Source organism: Pongo abelii, chromosome 9 (assembly GCF_028885655.2).
Source record: "Pongo abelii isolate AG06213 chromosome 9, NHGRI_mPonAbe1-v2.0_pri, whole genome shotgun sequence".
NCBI classification, from domain to species: Eukaryota; Metazoa; Chordata; class Mammalia; order Primates; family Hominidae; genus Pongo; species Pongo abelii.
Window position 1 is genome coordinate 136,526,872 of NC_071994.2, and position 27,124 is coordinate 136,553,995.

At 41.3% G+C, this 27,124-nt stretch overlaps 1 protein-coding gene and 1 long non-coding RNA gene across 2 annotated transcripts in view; both read right to left on the reverse strand.

Moving 5' to 3' along the window:
- OPCML (opioid binding protein/cell adhesion molecule like) overlaps positions 1-27,124 on the reverse strand; it is a 1,125,121-nt gene that overhangs the window by 841,824 nt on the left and 256,173 nt on the right.
- Positions 12,720-27,124, reverse strand: part of LOC129048840 (uncharacterized) — a 68,068-nt gene continuing 53,663 nt past the window's right edge. Inside the window, exons 3-5 of the long non-coding RNA XR_008511525.1 lie at positions 22,499-22,573; positions 19,727-19,991; positions 12,720-13,070 (exon numbers count right to left, since the gene is read on the reverse strand). This is a non-coding gene — a long non-coding RNA (uncharacterized LOC129048840). The remainder of the gene's footprint in view (positions 13,071-19,726; positions 19,992-22,498; positions 22,574-27,124) is intronic.

Below are 27,124 nucleotides of genomic sequence, written 5' to 3' on the forward strand. Positions count from 1 at the left end.
GGTACTGCCAATCATTTATGTGAATAGTCAGGATAAGGTGGCGAAAGTAGTTTTGGATCAGAAAACAAAGGCATTTGGGTACCACACCAAGGATTTTATCCTTTAAGCACTAGTGCTTCTTCAACATGGGAAGGCAAAAGATATGCTCTGGAAAGACAGCTTTGGCAGGATGGGCTTGGTGCTGATTCCATTATGATCACTCAGGCCAAAGAAGATGAAGATGAAGTCAAGAGAACCTGAGCAGACAAGATTGGGAGGAGGAGACGGCTATAGCAGATGTTTTTGTAGACTGCATTTGAATTTATGCCTAAATTGTGTTGGGGCAAAGGGGAGAAGAGTCAAAGGTAAATGGACAGCTTTAAACTTGGGCAGTTGTATTTCTGGGAACAGCTGGAGAGAGTCGAGTTTGCAGGGGAGTGCACTGGAGATGGGGTACCCAGAGGGGAACCTGAGAAACAGTCATCCTTCCATTACTTTGTGAGGTCGCAGGGGATCTTCATGAGAAACATTAAATTAAATGTAGGTTTGACAAGCCAATTAAATACAACACTGAGTTCAAAAAAAGAGAGGAATTGGGCAAACAGACCAAATAAGAGGCAGGAAAGCCAAATTAAGGCTCTACCTTGATTCAAAGACATGCTAGATTTTTTAAATCCACCATTGTAATAGGACGTAATGAAGATTTAAGCTTTAAATATAACCTAATACCCACTAATTAGGATAATAAAATACAAGGGGTTGCTGTGCCATCAGTACACCAACGTAACTCAACTCCCTCTGCCACCTTTTTTTCTCCTCACTCTCCAGCCCTGAAGCCCTCCCAGTGCCTGCATGGGCTGGTTAATAGACAGGAATTAAAGTTGGAAGCACGAAACTGGGGTATAAAACACTTAAACAGGAATGTCCCCAGTCCTGTTGTCTGGAGAGATTTAATGATGTTTTACACGGAAGGTCAGGGCATGGCACACATGGGTAATATTTTAGTTTCTGAGTCTTGCTAGGAAGACACTTCTAGTCGAGGTTTTATTTGGTTTTCCTTCTTTCCCCACTTTTGACCTGAGACTGGAAAAAAAAAAATCCAGCAGCTTTAAAAAAGAAGATAAGCATGTTTGACTATACCATCAAAAACAAAACATTTTATATATAAACAATTTATAACAAAGCCAAAAGACAAATAAAACATTTTTGGATTGGGGGATTGCAAAGAAGAGGCCACACGCAAAAATGAAGAAGAAAAAAACATGCTTGCAAATTAAAAAGGGGATTAATAAGCAAATAAAAATTTGCAAAGGCTTATTCTCAGAACAAATACAAATGGCAAGCTGGTATATGGAATCTTGTTCCTATTCACCAGCAGTGGGAAATACAAACTAAACAGCTATCCCTTCACACTTTACTAGATGAGCAGGCACTTTTAAGGCTTAAAACCCCTATGGCTGGCAGTAGAAAGGATACTTTCAATGTATATTTTATAAAAAATGAGATTATTATACATGTTTTGTCTGAATTTTTCTTTTCTTCTACAATGATACCAATGGAAATCTCTCCAAGTTTCTGGTATAATTTGCATTCATTCTTTTTAAAGACTATTTAATATTCCATGGTGTACATATAACCTAATTTATTCTGTCATTAACCTACTATTTCGTTCACTATTTTTACTACAAAGGTGGCTAAGGCTGTAATAACTTTATCACAAATTTATACTCTTATTTATATGGATTTTGTTTCTATGGGATGGTTTCTATGGGATGGTTTGGAAAACTTTGGGATGGTTTTCCAAAGTTTAGGAGTCCTGAAGGAACTCGAGCATTGTAAGTATTTTTAGTTTTAACAGGAGTTGCCATTGCAATGATGAAGTATAGTGAAGAAGGGCAAGGATTCATGAATCCAACTGTTTGGAGTTCATCTGGGCTTTGCCACTCACCTTGGGCAGGTTATTTAAACTCTCTGTGCTTCAGTTTTCTTATGTGTAACATTGGGATATAATAATGCCTTCCTTGTAGGATGTTTTACACTGATTAAATGAGTTAATCTATGTAACTACTGCACTTATATTAATGTGTATGTAATTATATGTACATAATGTGTATGTAATAGAGTAATGCCTCATTCATAGTAAATGTACCATAACCTTTGCTATGATTATTCCTTAGAGAAAAAACACTGGAGACTATGACAAGAATTTATTTTACAACCTTTATTGTGTAATATACACACTTCTAGAAGGATGTGGGATGACTTTAGGTGATACATGGTGGGATTATTTTAAAGTTATTCATTTATTACAATTTATTATAGACTAAGAGGTTCTGTGTTCTTTTTCCCATTTACAGCTGTCACAAAAGTTCCTTTAAAAATCAATGTATTTAAGTAAACACACAAATAGCTTTAAATTAGAAAGTAATAAAATATAATGATATAGATTACATACAAATACAGTTAAAATTGTGCAGTTTGGGAGTGATTGGTATTCTGTATTATTATCATGCATTGCTTTAATTCTCCAAACATTTATTGTGAAAAATTCCTCCAGGTAAATTCTCTTAACTGGTAACTGAACCATGTGAGTTCTATCCAGTGGTGGGCTGGTAGACCAGCTCTACAGTTAAAACAAAACAAAACAAAACAAAACAAAACAAAACAAAACAAAAAACAAGAAGAATGCTCTGATTAACAGTGATTGCTGATTTCTATGGCATAAACACTACTGCCACGACCAATCTTATGTTACCAACAATTTAATTGTCTTGCAAAATTCCTAAATATTTAACAATCAGCTCCTTGCACCCTACTTCAGTCCACTCCAGAACACCACCGTCCTACTTAACTGTTAAAGTCAAGATTTTTGATAACTGAAGTGGACAAAACCAGGTATGAAAGAAGCATTTAGAATTCTGTCTCAGTAAGTTGTATTTCTATCTCAATGACCTATAATTTCAAAACTGTGCAAGAAAAGGTTAGTCCCAAATAGGAGTCCAAGTGTTGAGAAACGAGTGAGAGTTCTTAAATTAAAGGGCGATACTCTGAGAAAGGCAGCCCTGTGGGATGATTCTCATTTTACTGTGATTTGAAACAAAGTCATAGTTTCATGGAACATGCCTCCCTAATAATAGGAATCACGCTGCTTTACAATCGGTTGTTTCTGTACCTATATCACAAGTTGGGTTGTGTGGCTGCTTCATCCATAGATGCCTAGGCCTCTCTCTGCTCCTGTGGCCCCTGGAGTTTATGCTATTAAAGTTCTTACACACTGAGCTACAATACTGTGTCCACATGGCTGAGAGCACCTCTCAACTGAGATTAGAACTCAGGTGTCTAATTCTCAGTGCCCTCTCTTCCTTTTGTTGCAACATATCTTGTCTCCTCAGTGCCCAAAGAAGGCTGTATAGGTCCCATTCTGGCATTGATAACAACCTTGTTATGACTTATGCCAACCATTCATTCATCATCCAATAAACATTTATTGAGCATTTAGTCTATTCCAGATGCCCTATTCCTTCCTTTTTCTCGCCTTCCTCGTCTTTCTATCTTACCTTTTTTTTACTTTCTTCCAGGAGATCAACGTAGCTGAACACCTTGGAGCCAACTTCCAGAAAATACAAAGTCAAGACCATTAAATCTATCGATGACTGGAAAAGCTTATTGGACTTCAGATTTATTCTAAGATTGTATCTGGGGGTGAGTTAAGAAGCGATGGTAGTCAGCTGCTGAGAATTCAGGTGTCTCAGCATGGGCCCATGCTGAGGTGTCTCAGCATGCTGAGAAGGTGTCTCTTCTCTTGCTGGCATGACAAACCACAAATAGTGACATGTCCTGGAGCTTCTCTGTGGGGTCCCCTTGCCTTAGGTTATGCAGGCAAGTCACTGGCACCAAGGGCAAAGATGAGGATAGCTTGACATTGCCCGCATGCCCTAGCCCATGAACGACATCCAGTTTTGGAAGGCCACACACAAAGCAGTCAGTATAGAGTGGCAAAGATCCTTTTATTTCTGTGAATAGGGGATGTCAGGAGCTAATGAACATATTTTCTTGGTAGGAAAGATTGGCTCTACAAGCTGAGATTTATGGACAAGCATAATCTTCAACTCTTTGAGAATTGGTGGCAGGGCACAGGTGAAGGAAGAAGGGAAGGCTTACCGATAGGCACATGACCTACAGGCACAGTCTCTCTTCATCACCTTAGGGCGTGGCAAGGAATCCATTGTGACTTTCAACAAGAAGGTCCACCAGAGGTTATGATGATTGAGCTTCTACAGGAGGTTTTCCTGAGCATGGAAATGTGGGTTCCATTCTTTCATTGCCCCACTTAGAGTCACAGTTGCCAGTTGCCTTCCTGAGCGTTTGTTGAGCTAGGTCACTGGGGACTGCTGACAAAGACTTCTGCAAAGGCCTCCTGGGGCACACGTCACTCTGACACCATGGCCCCCTCCCACTCACACCCATGGTTCTGGAGATCTAAGTACCCCCAGCTATCCCCAGCACTGCCAGGAGCCCTCACAGCCCAGGGGGCCCCACTCCTCCCAGCCTGCCCCTGCCTGCCCAGAGATCTCCCCAGAGGCTTCTTAGAATGTTTCCTGGGCATCCGCTCTGCTTTTCAGGAAAAAAACTGCAGTGGAACAGCAGGGCCTGGCAGCCTTTGGATTTGAAATCTGGATAATCCATTTGAAATCTCAAGGCCCGGGCAGAAGGAAACTAAAAATTAAATTAAATCAGAAGCACAAAATCTGTCTTCCTGGCTCTGAGACAGCCTCACCTCAGACTTTGAAAGTTAGAGTGGATAAAATTGCAGTCAGAAATTGTTCAACCTTTCCTACCTCCCCCTTCATTGTATTGGTAGGAGAATTGAGGTGCAGTGACAGGAAATGACTTGTTCATGGTTCCAGAGACAGGAAAAGGAAGGGTGTTGTTTTGTTTTTATAAATAAACATTTTCATAAGTTAGGATGAGTTCTAACTACGTTTCAAGTGTTAATACATTTAACTCTCAATTCAAATTTATGGGCTTATATTATTAACCCCATCATTCACCTTCTCCAGTTGCTAGAAGTAAAGACTAAAGCAAAGAAAGGTTTAGTATTTGCTGAAGGCCACACAGTTTGTAACTGGCTGAGCTAAGATTTGTACTCCAGCAGTGAGATTACAAAGTGAATGCTTTTCACCCCTGCTAGGCCACCCAGAACAGTATATTTCTTCTTGTAAAACTCTGACATTCAAAGTCAGGCCTGTCCTTGAAATCTGAGATATAGAAACACAATGTGATGAAAATCCCAAGTATTTCCATCTAAGCACAAAAGCCTCAATCTATTTGGTAAGAACAAATTAATTCCCTGAATCTTTGATGCAAAAGTGAGAGAAGAATAGTAAAAACGATATTATACTTTTTTAAAAATTAGAATTACAGTAAAAAATAGAATGTTAATTATTAAACAAATCTTATCTTGCTGAGAGAAAACCAAGGGCAAATGAGGGATACAATGAGATAAAGAGGCCATCAATCAATGCTCTATGCCCTGGGAACATTTTTTATATTTACTCATTCAGTAGATATTTACTAAGCACCTTCTATGTCTAGGCACTACTCTCAGATTTGGGAATACAGTAGTGAACATAACAGACAACGTGCTTGTCTTCATAGAGTTTCCATTTAAATGAAAAGAAAGACAGACAATAGGCAAACAGAGAAATCAATCTGAATAAACAATATATGGGGCAGCGGTAATAAAGCAAGAAAGGGAGATGGGGAGTTCTGGGATTAGGGATATGATTTTATATAATAGGTGGATCAGCAATGACTCCCAAAATATAGTAGTGAGTCCTGTGGCTCTCAGGGGATAGAGTTTCAGGAAGAGGACAGAGCAATTGCAAAGGTCCCGAAACATGCTGGGCAAATTTGAAGAAGGTGGGAGCCGTGCACTGGGGCCAATGAGTGGAGGGAAGGAGGTGAGAAGCCGGGGGAGGGGGATCAAGTAGGGCTCTGGAGGCCATGCTCAAGGTTCTGGCTCTTACTCAAAATGAGGCAGAAATGTAAGAGATGACATGGTGTACATTTGGAAACTGGCCACTGTGTTGAGAACTGACTAGAGAGGGTCTGAGGCTGGGACCAGGGGGCTATTTCAGAAATCCAGGCATGGTGGCTTGGACTAGAGTGCCAACAGTATAGGCACTGATAAGGACATACAGTCCTCAAAGGTGTTGAAGGTGGAGCTCTGGGATTTGCATCTGGACTGAACGTGGGGTATGGGAGTGGGAGTGGAGATCTAAGATCTAAGTTTTTTTCAAGAAAAAAACTGCAGTGGAACAGCAGGGCCTGGCAGGCTTTGGATTTGAAATCTGGATAATCCATTTGAAACCTCAAGGCCCAGGAGAAGGAAACTAAAAATTAAATTAAACTAAAAATTAAATTAAATCAGAAGCACATCAGGAGTCAAGAATGACTGAAATTTCAGCCTGAGCTGATGGCTACAGCCAGATTTCAGTTGCCATGACCACATCCGGAATCCATGTACTCTGCTTCCCCCAGCTCACCTGCTTTAAGAGTAAAAAGACTTACTTTCTTCCTTGATGCCTTAGTACACAGATTTTTTTTTTTTCTGAAACAGACTAAGAAGAAAAGAAGAGAAACAAAAAAGGTGGGGAACAGAGGCAGAAGACTTCCTGGAACACTAATTTTTTGTTCTGGCATCTCCGAGGTGCAGCTCCAGGTGACCTGGCTACCAGCTCCATTTGGTTTAAAAGGTCAGTTCTTTTGTCCATCTAACTTCCTTGGCATAACAAAACAAGTGCTCAGAAACCATCTTCTTACTTGTTTTTGGATATCAAATCAAGTGCTCAAGCTATATCACTTGATATAGTTTCAGATTAGAACCATTGCTAAATGCACAGAAAGCTTTTGGGTGTGGGACCCAGGCCTGAGACTAGGTCACATCCAAATATGGCCACCTCTTGGATCTTCGAATAAGGAAACTTCCTCTTCATTCCTTAAGTGCCCGCTTTCTGAGCTATTATCTGATTGATGGGTCTTGTAGCTCTCTCTTCCTTTAGAGACTGGAATGTCTGTCCCCGCCCTATCTTTCCAGTCTTGTGTTCTAATTTGAAACACTTTCAGTGGCTCCATGTTAAACAGAATCAGGCTCTCTTCACCTCTGCTCAGCTGGCATCAGAGGAAAGAGTGGTGAGGCTGGCACATGGTCTGCATCTGGCTCTACCTTTGGAAGCGCTTTCACCCTAGTCCTGTCTCCCAGATGTCTCTGGAATGGGTGGGCTGTCACCATTTTTGTTCACTGTCATATCCTCAGTGTATTAAGGAACAGCACATAATAGACGCACAATAACACTTGGTCAAAGGAAGACAGGGTGGAGAAAGAGAGACAGGGAAGGAGAGGGGGAGAGAGAAGAAATAAATTATTCTGCTCTCCTCTACTTCAATTGCCTTCTTCTGTGAGCGGCACCCTCAGAGTGTGCTTCTGGCTGAGCGGTGGCTCTAGAGGAATGCAGCGGGCAGAAGCAAGGGCTGTGCAGGCTAACCCAATCATTAGGTTAACTCACTGCTCTCAGCCTCTGCCTGCCTTTGAGGGTTCGGATGTTCTTGATCTCATCCGGGCACCATTGTTCCTATCCTGCCCTGCTGTGGGTGGCTGCAGCTACCTGACATTAAGCAAAGGGACTTTACTACTCTTTGCCTGAATTTTCTTTCTTTTTTTTGAAAAAATAATTACTTTTAGTTGACAAATAAAAATTATATACGCTTTTGATGTACAGCATGATGTTTTGATATAGTATACATTGTGGCGTAGCTAAATCAAGCTCATGAACCCATATGCATTATCTCACATATTTGACGTTTTTGTGTTTGGTGAAAACAATGCCTCCATTTTCCATAAAATCTAGTTAGTAATAGGATTCTCCCTTTAAAAATCTGTTCTCCAGATTAAATGAGCAAATGCATTCAGAATGCTTAGAAACATTCCTGGGTGTAGGATGCACTCAGTAAATATTAGCTGTCATTCTCACATAATGTGCAGAGCATGAGGTGTTTGTAGTACAGGGAAAAAGAGGAATGAGGAAAATGGAGAGACTGGGGCCTAACACTATCTAACAGGCATTCCTTTAACTCTCGCCATGGGATGGGAAATCAGATGTTAGATCCATTCTGCAGAGGAAAGTACTGAGACTGGGTGAGTTGTCATTACACCTAAAATCACACAGCAGTGAGCCGGCAGATGGATTCACACCTGCATCAATGGCCAGACGCCCTTCCACTGTATCTACTGCCTTGTTTGACAACTCTATGAATATCTTGAGGCCTCTTCTGGGGCTTCCTATCCAGTTCTTTCTGGCAAGCTCTTTGAGGTACTTCCAGTATACCCTGACTGTGGAGTGGGAATGACATATGCAGGGTATTAGAGGGTCGTTTTGGCAGCTGACAGTGGAGTCCCCAGGAAGAGTCCCCAGGAAGAGCGTGCAGGCTCGCAGGGGGATTTGCCCCTAGGAGATCCCAGCGGCAGAAAGTGGCATGAGGACACTCACTCTACTACCAGTGGGGTGCCAGTGGGGCATCCCGAGATCAGCGATGTTCAGGAGAAATACCTAAAGAGAGCTGGGGAAGATACCCTAGACTTCTGGGAATAAAAGATGAGATGCCCCATTTAACCTTATCCCAAACCAATAATGCAAGCAGAAGAGTGGTCATGCAAAAGAAAATGCACAGAATCTGAAAACAAGTGGTATGGTTGGACTGTGGCTAGGACATTTACCATTTATGTGACCCTGCACAAATAACCTAATTTCTTTGAACCCTCATTTTTTTCTCTTTAAAATGTAGATGATCAAATGTAATATCATCTATTGGACAGGACTATTTGCAGGAACTAAATTAAACAATTTTTGTAAAGAAACAGACACTCAAATACAGTCATACATCACATAATGATGGCTCAGTGAACGACAGACTGAATATCAACAGTGGTCCCATAAGATTATATACTGTATTTTTACCTTCCCTATGTTTAGATACACAAATGCTTACCATTGTGTAACAGTTGCCTACAGTGTTCAATACAGTCACTGCTGTACAGGTGTGCAACCTAGGAGCACTGTACAGTGTGTAACCTAGCAGCAGTAGGCTCTACCCTACAGCCTAGGTGTGTAGTAGGCTGTACCTTCTAGGTGTGTGTAAGTATGCTCTATGGTGTTTGCACAATGATGAAATTGTCTAACAGTGCATTTCTTGGAATGTATCCCCATTGTTAAGCAATGTGTAACTGTAGTTACTATGCACTGGGTCCTCACTTGTTTCTCATGAGAGGCGTGTGTTTTGAATGAAACGCCTACCACTAATGGACAACTGGCCAGGGGTGTGATGCAAGGACAGAATGTGGGTGTTTAGATTCTGCCGAACTGCAACAGAAAGAGCCACTCAGAAAGAGAAAACAGGAGCTAGAAAAAAATAATGACACACTTCTTTTCATTCCCCACTCCAAAAATCTGCCATGTATTTTTCAGCCTTGCTACTTTCCAAGCTAAACGTGGAGTTGTTTTGTAAAAGTTCTCCAGGCTCAGTTTGGGACCCAGGGACAATTCCCATTACACAGGCTGCTGTCAAAGCTCCTGATGTCACGTTTAAAATGGAACAGTGAAGGGATATTATTTTATCTATTGTTTTTATCTTTCTATTTTATTCTCCCTTCCTGGACTCTGAAAAACAATAAAAAATTCCCACTGAAAATAAATATATTGATATTGAAAAACAGAAAGAAAAGTCAACCATTTGAGTGGCTGAGAGTGGCAGGTGCGTGAAATGTAAAGTCAGAGAAACAAGAGGAATAAGAATAAAGGCAAGGACCACGGCAAGTTAATACCTGAAGGAAAGGAATTCCCAGGGGAAACACTGATGCTGCGGAAAAATGACTCCTTCCAAGTGACGGAGACACCATATTGCAAATTATCACATGCAGGACAGGATGCTATGGCTTCGGGAACAAGAGCATGTTCTCATCTCCTGGGCCTGATGAAGCTGACAAATACAATCAAAGCCTTTCTCAGTGAATTCTCAAGAGGGAAGTGTTCAGAAGGCGTTGTTGTCTTACAAGTGAGGCTAACTTGAGAACTCCCAACCATTTCCTTGCACCCAGCACAGACATGTGAACTTCTGGTATGGAGGGCCCTTATCTAGGTCCTTGTCTGGTCTGCCCAACAAACAGTCCCACGTGGTGAATGCACACCTACCCTCCAGGGAACCAGGAGTGAACTAACACGCTGGTGTCAACGAGTAATCAGAGCACATAAGGCAATTGTATAAGAGCACTTAGAAGCAAGTGCAAACCTCAGATTCCTCAACTTTAAATCAACTTTATAATAATAACTCCTTTACCTAATTCACAGGGCTTTTTGCAAATCAACAGAGAAAAATACACACAGTGATTTTTAATAAAATGTACATGGTTATATACCTGTCATCAATATATCATAATTAATCATAAATAGGGCACAGATCATTAAATAAACTAAGTACTTTCGGGGGGAGGGATTCTCATATTTGCTGCATGGAATAGACTCTTTAGTTAACTATGTGTTAGAGTTCTTCCACCACCTTTACAGGTTTGGTGGTTTTGTCTGCACTAGACACAGGAGTGAGGTAAAGCTCAGAGATTTTAAACTGCCAGGGTCCTGCCAAGAGGCCTCAGGTCCTGCACCATGGGAATGGAGTGGGACAGTGAAATGGTGTGACACAGGGTGACTTTCTGGAGGAGAGGGACATAGTCCAGTTCTGTGACCAGCTGCCAGAGAGGAGTGGAGAAGAGAGAGAGGGACAGACCCCAAGCATCACATCTCCCTGCCACTTCATCCTCCTGAAACCACTCATACTTGGACTAACTTGGAGGTTCGTAGTGAGGAAGAAGTGGGGTGGGACGGTGAATCAACTAGCAATGTCTGACTCAGGGCAACGGGTGTGGGGACACAGCCACATAGCAAAGAATCTGCCCTCATACCAGGTTCTGCTCTGCAGGGTCTGATACATTGGCATTGGCTATCCATTGATCAACTCTGGGTGAAATGTGTCTTGAAAGTCTGATGGGCATTTCTATCTCTGCTACTGCAACTTCCTGTTTTCTGTCCTTCTAGAGAATGCAACATCAGGAGAGAGGAATGGATATTTGCTATCAATTTCTCTTCTGAAAACGGGTAGGGAAAGAAACTTACCATTAATTGTTTCTAACAAGCGCTAAAGAACATAACGTCCCTGAAAGCAAGACAAAGCGGGATTTGATTATTTTTGAAACAAGACGGAAGCCAGTGTTGGGGCTGTGTCCCCATCACAGTGGGGTTGGCTCGGCATCCCTCCTCCCATCTGGGAGTGAAGATGTGTCTGAAGGAGTCAGGCTGAGTACCACAGACGCTGCCGGCGCTCCTCCCAGGTGTCAGATGATGACTGAGTAACAGACTCTGAGGAAACAGGCACTGGGATAAATTGCTGCTGCAGTCCCACAAAAACAGAACGGGAAATGTGCCGGAAGCAATCAGGGCTTTTGAGAAGCAGTGAGACTTCGTGGCACATCTCTCAGCCAATCGTCTCAGATGGCTTTGCAGGCATCGGGTAATTAGTCCCAACAACTTCACTGTGAATAAAGTATTAATAGACCTCCGTTTACAAAAGGAGAAGGGGATGGAGAAATGAGGCACACAGGCCAAGAATCAAAATAGCAATTTGTTAGCAACTCTAGGAATAAAAAAGTCAAGAAAATAGACATTACATCTCAAGTCAGGGTAACCAATACCAAGTCTTTAAAAACAAACAAACCTGTTTTGTGAAAGAAATACACAAGGGGATATAAGTCTTTACACAAGAACCAGGACTTAGGGAAGGAACTGAGGTGGCTTCCAATGCTTCCCTCCTTCAACCCCACCCTAGCACACTTTGGCTCCATCCAGAAGGAACTTTCAATTATTTGATTACCCCATTCTCCTGTTCATTTTCACTCCTTGGAACATGCTGTCCCTGCAGCTGGGAGCCCTCACCAACCTCCATGACCCCCAATCTTCATGACTCCCACGTGAGCTCCCCTTAGGCATTCCCTCAAGGATCTCCCCCCGGTCCCTAAATCTAGATTACATTTGCTTCCAGAATACACACTGTTCTTGCCCGTCACAATCCTCATCATACCATGTTGTTGTCACTGCCATTTGGTGTTTCCCACTAAAGTGTGTGGTCAGGAACTCACGTCTGTCTTGCTCAGTAGTTACTCATCGGGACTTAGAACACTATCTGGCATGTATTAGGATCTCAATAAATATGTGCTGAATGACTAGTTGGCGACAATTCTTGTCTTAAGGAAGCTTTCAATCTAGTGGGTAAGAGAAATACATGAACACACAGTCCAAGGGAATGAGGATGGGTTGAGTATAAAGTATGAGTTAAAGTAGCAAGCTTTAACATTCCAAGCCAGAACAACGTGGTTATTACCGTGGCATATGCTATTGCTTTACTTTAGAATCCCATCCTAATGGATTTTTCTGTGCTAGAGAGCTTCCCCAGCACAGAATAACGGATGTGATGAGACGTCCTCAGGGCAGGTGAGATGTCTAAATGGAAGCCACCTTTTAAATTTAATCTCAGAGACTTGCCTGTCAATCTTTGGACAGATAAAGATCTTCAAGATACATCTCCTATGCTGTCTGTCTTAAAGGCAGAAGCATGATTCGGCACCTTGGGCAGATAAATAGTTGTTTGTTTCCCTAGAGAGGCTGTTTAGTATAACAGGAAGGACTTTGTAGGCGGTGGAATGCAATGTGTTGGAAAGAGTGTACGTTTTGGAATTAAAATGACCTTGGCTCCAATCCCAGCTCTGCAATTTACTCGCAGTTTGATTTGGACCAAGTTACAGTGTCTCTGAGCGTTACGCTTAGTATTGCTACAGAGTTGTACAGATTAACATTATATTACAGACTTGAGCCTCAGTAATTTTTATCGATGGTGTAAAATGGAAATGATTCAATTTCCCACCTCTGCCACATTCTAGCCATGTGCTCCTGAGCAAGTTTTCTGATCACTCCGAGCCTCAGTTTTCTCACCTGTAAGATGGAGACAATCAAATCCTCCTTGCGTATCTACTGTGAAAATTAAGTAAGGTATGCATATAAAGTTCTTAATTTGGTACCTGCATCATAACAGGCACTCACTGAATATATTTTCTTATCTTTTTGGTATTAAATATAATGGAATTTTATCAAATAATTGGTTTGCTGTGAGCCATGGTAGCATATGACTGCCTTCTGCTGTTTAAATTTTAACTCCCTGACATGGTTTTTCTATGTCCCTACCCAAATCTCATCTTGAATTGTAGCTCTCATAATTCCCATGTGTCGTGGGAGGGACCCAGTGGGAGGTAATTGAATCATGTGGATGGGTCTTTCCCGTGCTGTTCTCAAGATAGTGAATAAGTCTCATGAGATCTGATGATTTTATAAAGGGCAGTTCTCCTGCACACGCTCTCTTGCCTGCCACCATGTAAGATGTGACTTTGCTCCTCCTTACCTTCTGCATGGTTGGGAGGCCTCCCCAGTCATGTGGAACTGTGAGTCAATTAAACTTCTTTTCTTTATAAATTATCCAGTCTTGGGTATGTCTTTATCAGCAGCATGAGAACAGACTAATATACTCCTTCTCTAGTTCATCCAGTAGGTACAGTTCCTTCTGTGTGATCTCAGCCTCCCCATCCATTGGATATAACAATAGCCCTGACTATGTTTTTCCCTTTCTCTCTTTCCTAGCCCCAGTCAAGAATTTCTGGCAACCCCTTAAGGCCAGAGTGGACAGCCCTGGATATTCAGACCACATTTCAGGGAACTTCTTACATCCCACTGACTTTTCTGTCTTGACATTAATTTAGAAATCCAGTCACCAAAGAGTTGGATAAAACATGTGTCATCTCATGCAACTGATAGAACAGTATCACACTTCAAGAGCTCTGATAAATAACTGAAAGGGACATTTCCATAAACATTCTTATTCTGTTCCTAACTGCAAGAGGATATTTAGTTGTTAGCATAAAATTTGCTTATTCAGCTTTCTGAGTCTAGTTTATGAGGAGAAAACTGATTTTCTTTTTAGATACAAATATATTAAAGTTCACAATTAATTTAGATAACACCATGCGAGCTGATAATAAAATGTCTAGCAATTAAATAATGAATGCTAGGAAGCCATAGTCATCAGAGATATCAGAATACACCTTTATTTTAATGATGTAAAATCAGTGTGTTTTCATATGATTTAATTATAGATTGACAGGAAAAAGTGCAAAACCATAGATTAACAATTTTAGGTAATGCATACACTAGAAACTGTTTCCAAAACTGTGATTAGTATTGAGCAAGTTAAATTCATCATCTTATAAAAGAGAATTTATAGATTTCAAATATAATAGCTTAGCATGAATAGAGCTAGAAGACCCTTGAGTACGATATGAGTAGATAATTTTTCCTATAACATAGAATGAAGTGAAACTGCTAAGTAAAGCACACATTTCTCTGAAGACAGGTTTTGCCCATCATACTGTTTAGGCTTATAGTAGAAAACACTGGTCCCAAGGACTTACATCCACTGTAAAATGCAGACCCAACTATATCATGTTTTTGCACAATTCTAGGGGTACCTCTTTGATGTGTGCTCCAGGACAGCTGGTGGCCCTGGATCTAACAATATTTCACCTCTTCATAGAGACAATAAGATCTACAGGTTCAGATGGGGAGTCTGAGATGCAACAAAGACCCTTCAAGGTCTTCAATTAGGAAAGCCTCTTTATGTCTAAGAGTGATGCTACACTTCTCTGGGAAGAAGGGCATCTCTGAGCTCTAAATGCTTTATGTATCTGGCATTTTAAATAATACCACCAAATATGGGAGCCACTGAATTGATGAAATCACAAACTGGAAATTCCCCGAGAGTGAAACAAACAAACAAACAAACAAACAAACTTGGGTTCTGACATTCTGCAGAAAGCAGGTGTATATGACTGAACAGGGAGAAGGGACTCTCCTCAAAGAACCTCAGAGCCACAAGGTGCTTCTTTTCAGACGAACATAGAACAGTTACTCTAGGGATTTCACGGACACCTTCTCACTCACTGATCTGGTCACATTCTGTACCCTAGTAGGCAGCCCAGATTTTCACATTGACATAGACTGAACTTTATTACTCATTTATTGACATAGACTGAACTTTATTACTCATTTTTTTTTCTTTTTCTGGTTGAAAAAATGATGAACACTGTGAATTTCACTTAAAGCCACCTGCTACCCGTTTCAGGCAATGGTAAAAACTAACATCAACAGGCTAGACAAAATAGCCATGGGAGCTGAATTTCATTCCAGAAATGGACAATATCGTTAACATGCACTAAGAGCAGCAAACCATCTCTCTAACTAGGGAAGCGTTATCGACAAGATTACCTTTCTGTAAGAGCAAGAAGAATATCCCATCATTTACTGCAGAAGAGAGTATTGTGCAAAGGTTTGGGCTAACCTCAGCACCCCTGTAGTAAAGATCTTCATGATAATGAAAGAAATGAATAAAAAGAAAATGCTTCCAAGAGGTGTGATTTTATACATTTTATTCTCGTAGCTAGATAACTATGATATAACTTCAAAATACAAGAAGGCTTAAATAAAAGATGATACTTGGGAGCTCCTGCATGCCGACATTGGAATCTAATTCTCACATTTTAGTCTCCTGTCCTATTCATATGGAGGTGCTAAGAATGACAGCAAAGACACCAAGAACTGATTACTTGCTACTCTGTTAATTTTTATGTTTAATTTCAAGTTTTGTGTTGTGTTTTTGTTGGACTGATTGATTGATTAATAGAAAACAGAGAGCAAACCTATTCTCTGGGCCCCATTCAGCACACTGTGGAGTTCTTGATACACTGCAAAATTCCCAGCGTTTTCTCCATGTGTCCTCACTCTATAAGCTTTAGCTAGGTGGGATATTATTCTGCTAGGGAGCTTTAAAATATCACACAGTTGGGACAAAGAAAAAAAAAACATCTCTTTGTTCATCTGGAAAATGAGAAGGCTAGACAAATGATCCCTCTGGTCTGGTCTCCTCCAAGTCTTAAATTCTCTATTTCTCTGATGCTTGGAGACATATAAGGGATTGTTTTAGGAAAGAAATACTAAGTACCAATGACATTTTTTGGCTTCCATTTAAAATAGATATCAAATACCTGTTTATGCTTTCAGATGTGTGCATTCCCATAGCAATTTCTTGTTCAATTCAACATGGAGTTACATTGGCTGACAGAGTGGAAACACTGTAAACAGGTGGTTTTAGAGGTTTATATTTTAACACTGAAGGGACTCAAAGAGCCTCAGACAGCCAGGAATAGGAGAAAATATTTCCCTCCAATTAAATTGTTCCTGTATATCCTAATATGCTTGCCACAGGTGTGACTCATTCCAAGTCCAGAATCATAGGTATGAGACAGTGAAAAGGACACTCTGATATAGTCTCTGCTGTGCTACCAAGTTTACAGAAGAAGTATACAAGGCCCAGAGGGATTCACAGGAACGTTAGCCTGAGGAATTGGTTGATTAAAATCAAGGCTACTGTGTCCTCGTTAAGGTCTGTGTATAGGATTCTGAATTGCTCCTTGAAGTAAATGCACCAATTTGACATTTATGCTGAGGCTGATGAGGAAGGTTACACTGATCTAACACAGTAAGAGATCAGACTTTGCGGCCAGGAATGCCTGGATTCATCATTTACTTGATGTGTGACTTCTAATGAGTTGTATACCCTTTCTGTGTCTAAATTCCCTACTCTATAAAATAAGAGGGTGATAATGCCTACCTCAAAACATTTTTATAGAGATTAAAAAGGGTAGCATACATAAAGTATCTCAATATCCCAGAGCCTGGCCCAGAGTAAACATCCACTAAATAATCATCCTCTCTTGCCATTTTCAAAGCGTTAAGGGATAAAGTGCACACACAAAGCACCCTTCTTCAGTTCTCACCAGCTGGATCTTTGCCTGACATTGATAGATGTTGCCTGAATCTAAACTGAAAACATGAAGGTAGATGGGCCTTAAACACATTAAGGATCAACAATTTCAGTAGAATTAAATGGTAGGAAGAGAGGATATCATCATAGCCATCAATAATAATGATACTAATTAGCTTCCATTTAACAAGCACTTACTGTGTGTATGGCTCTATGATAAATACATGCATTGTTTCACTGAACACATACAACACTAAGAAATAGCTAGAGTTGTTACTCCCATTTTACTGAGGAAGGAGCTAAAGCTTGGGAACTGATTGGTAGAACCAATATTCTCACCCCTATGCAATATTACCAGTCTATGACAGTGCTTCAAAAACTACTACAAATATAAAATTGCCACCAGAAGTATGCCAGCATAAAATTGCACAGATAGGCAGCATTGAATCCAAAATGACTTTCTCATTCATTTGTTTGTGCACTGATTTATTGTACAAAATTCGACGAGCACTTACTCTGCACTCGGCAGGATTCTCAATCCAAGGGTTATAAAGATAATCACATATAGTCCCTGCATCTGTGATGCTCAGAGTCTAACACACAGATGGAAACTAATTGAAATAATGCAACATAGTTGGGGTGGACACCCACTCACTGCCCTTTCTGTCCACACCACTGCAGCTACGCCTCTTGGTGCAAACTCTCTGAGCACAGGGACAATTCCTGAAGGAAAGGAGTGCTTCAGATACAGTAGCCACCTGCACACAACGGTATCCAATGCAGAGATTAGCCCCTTAGAAGAGTCTCATGTTTCTTAGCCCTTATACTGCTTGCTGTGATAGTTAGGGTTAGTAATAAATTGAAAGTTGAAGTGGTCTTTATTTAAGCAGTTGTAGGATATTTGGACTAAAAAAAAAAAAGAAAACTGAAAGATAAATGCAATTTGCTTGTAGAACAAGAAAAAATCTAACGGCCCAGAATATCATGCAAATTGCAGTTATTTATCATCAGACAGTGCTGTACAGGGTTATTGACTAAATAAAATCCACTGCAATAAGACCCACAAAGCACTATATTATGAGGCATATAGCAGGATGCAGATTTTTTCATATACAGAACACCACCTCAAAACAGCAGGGAGTTATAGTTGTATCTCTGAGCAGGCCTGAACCCTGCGTCCCCTGTGGCCACGTGAAAGCCATGCTGCTTCCCCTCTGGGCTGGCCCGGGGATGCTCGGTGCAGGGTATGAGGCAAGAGAAAGGGACCCAAGATAGGGGCAGGAGGAGGTGGATTGAGGGTGGTGGACAAGGGAGGTCTGCACATGCACTATTGTGTGCTGAGAATACATCTTTCTTATTTTACCAAACTCACAAATACATATCAATTTGTTCCCTTCCTCAGCTTCAATGCATTTCTTGTTAAGGAACGCCTCTTTGAGAAGAAAGCCTCTGACAGAATATCCAAGCACAAAGGAATGATCCAGACCCGGAGAAGCCAACTTTCTACGAAGTGAGGAGTCAGCAGGGGGCAGAAGAAATGTTATTGCTTTCACTCCTTGTTGGAAAATTAAGGGCCTTCCTTTAAATCAAAATTTCTCTTTGCTCTTAATAAGATGACAGTCTAGAACACTTGGCCTGCTGCTGAGAGAGTGACTTCTTGCTGGGTTTAGATTACTCAAGAGCTCTGCATTTAATCTCAGAAGGCTGCCAGGGGTTTCAAGGAGAGCTGGCAGAGCACCAGACAGCAGCCACCCACTGAAAGTGGATGTCCCTCGCTAGGATGCACAACCATCCTATTTCATTTATTCTAGCTGGGGTCAAAGGACAGATGCAAACCAGCACCTTCTCTTAGGCACCTGAGTGAATCAGAGGGGTGGGGAGGGGTTATGAGGGAAGAAAGTGTCCTAAGAGCAAGGTGGGAAGCGTACCAGGCCTCTGGACTGCAAAAGCGACCCCTGTGAGCCAGCAGGGTGCACACTCAAGAGCCAGTGAGATGCTGGGGGCTGGGAATCAGCTCCCATGGCACCCACCAAACCACACTTCCAAGTCCTGCGGCATCCTGAGGAGCTGAGGAACTGACCCCACAGCCCTCAACAAGTTCCCACCATCTCATTAAGCCTCTCCATGAAAGGTCAAGATTGTAATAATGGGGGCCCATTATGTTCTTTCTCTTGCAGAACCGAAGTTCAGGAGACAGAAGCTTTTTTTTTTTTTTTGCAAAAACTGTGTTTTAAAATTAATCAGTAAAAATTCTTCCTAGATTTTCAGTAGTCCCTCAAGGGATCTGCTAAGCCAGAAGCTGAAGAGAGATGGCCTCTTCCTTCCGCAGGAAGAAGGAGCCCTCTTTCCTAAAATCGGGGCCACTTCCTATCCAGAGGGCCCTCAGTCTTGGCAATGGTTGACTGCTTTAATAAGGAATTGTCGCATTGCAAGCCAACGCCCGTCATTATCAATGGAATCTTTCAATCAGGAAAAAATCTCACGAGTGTGAGCAATTGGAAGACCATGGGTGACATCTGTGGTATGCATAAGTTTAATTATTACTACTTTGAAATTCGTGTGTTAGACCTTTCAAAAGCACACAATAACATCGTGATATAATTTTTACTATTATACAGGTAATATACAAATATATAAAAACATATTTGCACGCATACATATATTTATCTATCTAGTTCTATCTATATCTATATCTGTATTCAGCACTAAGACAAGTACACACCTGTTTGTTCAAAATCTGTCATCCCCACAGCCGAAGTCTTAACTGGTGCTAGTTCCCAGAATCATTTATTCACAGGTTCATTACTGAACACTTGTCATGGGTTGAATTGTGTCCTCTCGTCCTCCCAGAAAAGCTGTGTTGAAGTCCTATTCCCTGGTCCCTCAGACCGTGAACTGATTTGGCTGTAGAGTCTTGGCAGATGTGATTAGTTCCTGTGAGGTCGTACTGCAATAGGGTGGGCCCTTAATCCAATATGGCTCGTGCCCTTGTAAGAAAAGGAGAAAAGACACAGACACAGAGACATGTGAGGGAAGAAGGTCCTGGGACAACAGAGGCAGGGACTGAAGTGCTGAGCCCACAAGCCAACGAACACCAGGAATTTCAGTGAAACACCAGACACGGGAAGAGTCAAAGAGGAATTCTCCCCTGTAGGTTTCTGAGGCAGCATGGCCCTGCCAGTGCCCTGGTTCTGAACCTACGGCCTCTGGCCCTGTGAAACAATCACCTCGAAGTTCTCTGGTTGTGGTACTTTGTTATGGAAGCCCTGGGAAACCAGCACAGCCCCTTGGTGCTGGGCTTGGGGAGGGTGCGTGACTAAAGTGACTGCCCCAGCTTCCAGGAGCACAGGGTCCAGTTGACCCTATGGCCAGGCGGCCTCTATGTTACCATCCCATCTTCAGGCACGAGCTTTTACAAAGAATTAATTAGTCAAGTTTAACTGAGTTCTCCCTTGGAATTTCTCCTTCAAATGCTATAGAAGACAAAGAGCCAGAGAGATAAATGCAAAGTACAGTTCAGCTGGAAAGCTCGAGACCTTCTGTTTCTCAGGAAACCTGGGTGTCATTTATATTAATTTGCCTTTGGGACTTTTAGATTTTGTCTTTTAAGTGAATGTCTCTTATCCTTAGGGTTAGAGTGACAGCTATGATTTTAGATGAACATTTTTGGGTCTGGCCACAATTAACAATTAAATTGATTTACTGACAAGCACCCTTCAGCTTCCTGGTGAGTTTGCTTGGCAGAATCCCAGCAAAGGGAGTGGGAGGCTGGGTAAATATTGGGTAAATTGGATCAATTGTCAACAGCCTACCTGGATTGTGCCAACTGGAAGATCCTTTTTTTCCTCAAAAAAATATGTATTTCCTGCATAACCTAGATATCTTGTAACCGAAATTCTCAGACTTTCGGGGTTTATAGATCAGTAAAATTTAAAAGAAAAGAAAGGGCAGAAGTTAGGTGCCAATTTTTTTTTTTTTATTTTGCCAAGTAAAAGTGTCTACTTCTTCTCATCATTAATTCTTAAAAATTAAGGGTGCATTTTAATTCCATAGACAGAGAGGATATAATTTCAGAATGGACAGTTGTTGACATGATGGGCTCCCTCTGGCTTTGTTCTCCTAATTTTTTTCGTTCTTCACAGGCGTGGGGCTTCATCATGGGCCAGCATCATCATGGGTCGGCATTTTGAAACCACTGACCTAGAGAATGTTATCACTATCCATCTGCTTTGCCTCTACAAATACGGATATGAGCTCTAGCCCCCACCAGAGAATGACAAGTTGAGATTAATATACCACAGTTGAAAACATTAACCTCTCTCTGCTGGACGCTAAGAGCGTGGAAGCTGCGGATCTGTTTATTCACCATTGTGTCTCTAGCACCCAGAAAGGCGCCTGGCACATGGATATTCAATAGACATCTGTTCAGGAGGGGACAGGGGGTATTGTATGAGTAATTGTTGAAGCTGCTACCATCTCCTTCCTTGACTCAAACCTGTGTCATGACACCACTCAAATTCTTATCTTTTTTATCCTCACATATTTTATGCTGTCTCCTCCTGTTCCTCATCAATGACTGAATGTATTCATTCAATGTTGAGGTTGCCCATATCCCCACTAAGGGTAATGACATAGAAAACAGAGAGATGGTTAGAAAATGAATCGTGGCCGGAGACCCAAAAATAAATCAATCCCTAGATTCAGTATAAAAAATGACTTCCCAGAAAATCAGCAACGATTTGGGGATATACAAATCATGGAAAATATGTCTTCCTTTTGCAGGAAATATTTTTTATTAGTGGCAAAGAGGGAAAATGAGGGAAAGATAGAATCGCTGGGTTTTTTTGTTTCATCCTTCTTTATAAAGAAAAATTTAGACCTGAGCATATTTACAGGTAGAAGTAAGAAATCGTGGAAGAGATTGAAGATTTACAAGTGGGAAAGAACAGAGAACCTGAAAGAGCGGGACGAGCCAAGAGCAACGGAGAAAAGGAAGAGGGGCCAAGTGGGGAGGTTTTTCAGACTTCACTCTCAGGAGTAGGCAGTGGGGTCAACTCTCAGCAGGAAGGATAGAGGGTGAGGTTTGCAACAGCCATGCACACAATGCAGGAGGGAGCAAAACCTACCCCGATATGTCAATATGATTTGGAGCAAACTTGTTAATAACACGTCAGTGCTCCATATACATCCAAAAGCGTAATATTGAAAAACAAATTCTGACCTTGGCAGCTCTGACATGCTGTACAAATAAAATGAAAAATGTGAAGTTATTTTGAAATCTAATGATCCAGTCTAGAGACCTTTTCTTATATTCCATTTTTCTCGATCTCTCTGGAGTATCTGAAACTGTTGGTCATCTTCTTCTTGAAATGCACTTCTCCCATGATGCCAATTCTATTAGACCACCCGAGTTTGTTTTTATAACTTCTATGACAGTTCTTTTTCTTTACCCAACCCTTCCCCAACGACTTTGCCCCAATAATTTTACTCTTACGTAAGATCTTTGAAAGACTTCATCCATTTCAATGGCCTCACTTATTTCTTCTGTGCAGAAGACTTCCAAATGTTTCTGAAATTTCAGACATAGTTCCAATAGTTTATAGATGGATAAATACAGATATAGATGCCCTGTCGGTATTTCAAATGTATCGACTCTTTTACGTTAGCCACAAACATATTCTACTTCCTTGCACCTTGCATCCTTAATTTTGTTTCCTGCAACATGCTCAGAATCCTCCCCTCCCTCTCCAGGCTCAGCTACTCAGGAGACAAAGACTTTCTCATCCCAGACTCCTTTCTGTCCTTGAGTCACTCCTTAATTCCAAATATGTGTCACGTCCAGCCATCTACTTTTAGCCCACGACTAGTCCCCTAACTCAGACAGCACAGATGCAGTCAATTTGCTTCCCTGTTCTAAAGTTCTTGTTTTCTTAACAATTTGGTTTTCGGGGAAGAAAGAAAATGTGCCAATTGATTAACATGAGTCATTGAGAGTCAAACATTTTATAGAAAATAAAACTCATTCCTTCAGGTGTTAAAAAAAAACACCCACAAAACAAACATTTTAGGCATCTATGCATTCATTAATTTATACATTAGTGTAGGCATTTAGGTTTCTTCCAGATGAAGTTAAAATCTCATGCAGAAAAGATGCTGCAACACCACTGTTGCTGTCTGGCCATCTGAGCCTGGACAATGGCCTCTTCTACTTCCAGATCATTCACCTTTAAGTTACCTTTAAGTTATGCAGGGCCAGGTGAGCAGGAAAGACAACTGAATGATTCCTTATCATATGTATTCCTTTCAGATCCAGTATATGTATCCAGTGTATATATACATATACATATATGTGTGTGTGTGTATGTATGTGTGTGTGTGTATATATATATGTATTACAGAACTTGACAATAACAGGTGCTCAAATATATTTATGTATATTACATACATATATGTATATAATATATATACATATAATATATGTAATATAAGTACTTTGCTCATCTCGTCAGAAACCCCATAAGATAGGCATTATTGTCCCAATTTTATAGGGGAGGAAAATGAGACTAAGAGACATGGAGTAACTAGTTGCCCAAGGTCACTCTGCTAGGACATGGCAGAGGCAGGATTGAAGCATGTATCCTTGCTCCAGGTTAATGGCTATTTCTGGAATGCCTCAGCAGCCCTTTTAAATTCTGTGGTCTGTAAGTGAGATTCTATCAGCACTGGAATTCTGAAAGTGAGCCGGGGACACCTTGGTCTGGATATCCGTTGTCCCACTGTAGTGTAGTTCAGCCTCCACCATGACGGGCTCTTTTAAGCCTGTTTGAATATCAGGCTTGGATCTCTTGGCATGGGAAGCACCCAAATGCCACAACTAGAGAGAGCAACACCATGAGTACTGATTTCTGTCTTCAGCTCCCTATGAAAACCAGCCCAAAGACAGCTGGAAATGAAGAAAATGTGCAATGACGAGGGTTTTGGGGTTTTCTTTTTCTTTTTTGCGGGGGTTATTGTTTGGTTTTGCTTTCCCTCAAAAAGCTTAAAGTACTTCATAAATCTCTTTCTTTACAGATACATGAGAATGAAAAGTAATATCAATGAAATGATAATTCTATAAATATGTGGGGCCAGTGGCATTTGACGCACCTTTCTCACTGTTAGCTTGGACTCATTCTTCTCTCATTGCGTTCTTATGAGGGAATCTCTGCTTACTCATATCTCTGTCTATGGTGGGGGGAGCGGGAAGTGAGAGGGTATAAGAGGAGGAGATTGAGATGAGAGGCTATACTACTAGATGTGTGAGTTTCATACTGGAGATAGTAGAAAGCCCAATTTTAGCTAAAGATTCAAGCTATATTCTCTAATTTAATACAAGTAGCAACAAACCTCATCTTTTTGTTTGTTTGATTAAAAAAAAAATCTGCCAGCCACCTACTCAATTGATTCCAGATTCAGTGTTGAGGAATAAAACGGTATGGTTAATGGTCCTACCTCAACTCTCTTAGAAATTCCATGAAGTCCATAAAATCTATATTATCCTCATTTTACAGATGAGAAAACTGAGACTTCCAGACTTTAAGTAACTTGACCACTTTCATGTGCCTAATCAAGAGGAGAAGAGGAATTACATCCTGAGCATGTTCAACTCCAAAGCCTGTGCAATCACCCGCTAAATTACAATGCTGGTGCTTAAACCTGGGTGATTTCACAGAATCAGGGTCTTGTTCTCCAGACCTTGCCACTAGTAGTCCATGGCTGATAGGAAGAACTGACAATAGAAACTCAGTGTTTCCAAACCTGGGCTTTCAGTCATTTGACAGTAAATAAGTAAGCAGCAATCTCCCCTCCTTGAATGCATTCACACAGATAATTTTACATGTCACCAATCTCCCCATCTCACAAATTGTCATCATATTGTGGTTAAATGATCCCCGGTGCTCTGATCCTCTCAGAATAGGTCATTTCTTTTTCAGGTCTTTATTCATGCTACAAAATGCCTGAGGCTGCTTTCTGAAAGCACAGAGGTATGGCCAGGGTTCAGTGCTATGAGCCTCCCAAGCAACCATGGGCAGCTTAGCACAAATGGACCTACAATCCAACATTAATTTCCTGTCTTCCAGTCTGAACACTCCTGATAAGCAGCCATCTGGCTAAAGACCGCAGGCAGAATCAGTCTCCGGTCTTAGCAAACTCACTACTTTGTTCCCCTCTGCCAGAGTTCCCTGCAGCTGCAGTTGCCCAGAGCTAAGGACACCTCTCAGAGCAGTTTTCAGACATGGCCCCTTCCTCTCTCCACCTCCACCCCATGCCCGGCTGCTGCTGATGTCTCTGCCAGCCTGGCCATCCACCTCTTCAGAGAATCTCAATGCATTATTGAAATATGTCTTCCCACAGCAGGCAGAGAAATGCAAATTTCTCTTATTGCAATTATTTCCCTTTCTTAAACAGAGAAAAAAAAAAAAAAACTCTACCCATAAAGAATAAGAAAGGAATCCAAATTATTTTTAAATTTATTTTCCCTCTCAAGATTTAGTAGATAGTGATGTAAATACTGGTGCAGAAGGAGTTAATTGCTTATTTGTGAGGAAATAATGATAGAGGCAATACATGTGCCTCTCTTCTTCAGCCACTCCCCCAGCCCTCAATCCAGATAAAAATAAGAGCAGGACTAACAGGATGAGAAGTGGATTTGGACAGGGGAGAAGTATTTATTGAACCTAAACAGCTGCATTGTGTATGAGCATTGGGAGTGCAGAGTGAAGATGGATATGGCCTCTGTTCTCAATGAGTTTATAATCATCAGGCAAAATAGTTGAACCCTCCTAGATTTGCATATAAAACCACTCTCTCTGTTTCATTGTATCTTTCCATTTACTTAAGCCTTGCAAATAAATTCCGTCTCTTTACCAGCCTGTCCTTTTCTCTCCTTAGAAAGAGTATGTTCAGAATTTTGCATAATCTTAGAAGTATTTGTGGCGGTGTGAGAATACAAACACCATTAGATGTTGCAGTAGGAAAAAATGTTGAGCAGGAACAACTCAGAATTATTCTTCACCTCTGGCAGGGGAGAAAGTGGTTTGAATGAACTAACAGATCTTCTGTCACCTCAGCTAAAATTTCAATTGCCAGATTGCTTTCAAGGAACACTTCATTAGGGACACCTACTCTGCCCTACCCACTTTACATTTCAAGACCAGATCAAATCCCCTAACATTTGTGCATATCTCCAGAGCAACACCTAACATTGGCTCTGTTGACTGTCAATTGCTTGAGGTACTATGTGTGAATAATTGCATGTCCTGTGTCTTTTAGCAGGAGATTCATATGCATTTCAGGAAGGGGAATAGACAAAATATTGACAGTGCATATGGAATATGACATTGTTGGTATAAGCTGGTACCCTGGTTGCATAAAAACAATGAGGCCTCTTAGATCTTTCTTGATCCATTATATTGGCCAGGGATATGATGCTAAGAGTGGTATTTCAAGAAAGTGAGGACTTCTTGTGACTTGGGATCAACCGGTAACCAGAATGGCAAATGGTGAGAAAGAAAGAGTTTTTATCAAGAGCAATGAGAGAGTAGTGGTTAAGTACTGCCCCTTGGTACCCTTCCTCATTGTCCTAACGTTCTTGGGCAATGTTCTCATCCCTTAGGGAAGATTATCCCAACCTGGTCACTCAAGAGTTTCAACAGAGGCACTGGAGAAATTGTCTGAATAAGAGAACTGCCACTGTGGGCTGATCTGTCCTGCAGACTGTCCCTCACTGGGCATCACCCCTCGCTCTAGAGACACTTTGGAAAGCTTGGAAAGGGGGAAGCCCTGCTTAAAGAGACAAACCATGGGTCCATCTGATATGGTGATACAGTTTGGATATTTGTCACCTCCAAACCTCATGTTGAAATATGATCCCCAATGTTGGAGGTGGGGCTTGGTGGGAGGGGTTTTGATCATGAGGATAGATCCCTCACGAATGGCTTGGTGCTGTTCTCAAGGTAATGTGGAGTTCTTGCTCTGAGCTGATGTGAGATCTGGTTGTTTAAAAGAGTGTGGCATTCCCCCACATCTGTTGCTCCTGCTCTTGCCAAGTGACATGCTGGGTCCCTGTCACCTTCTGCCA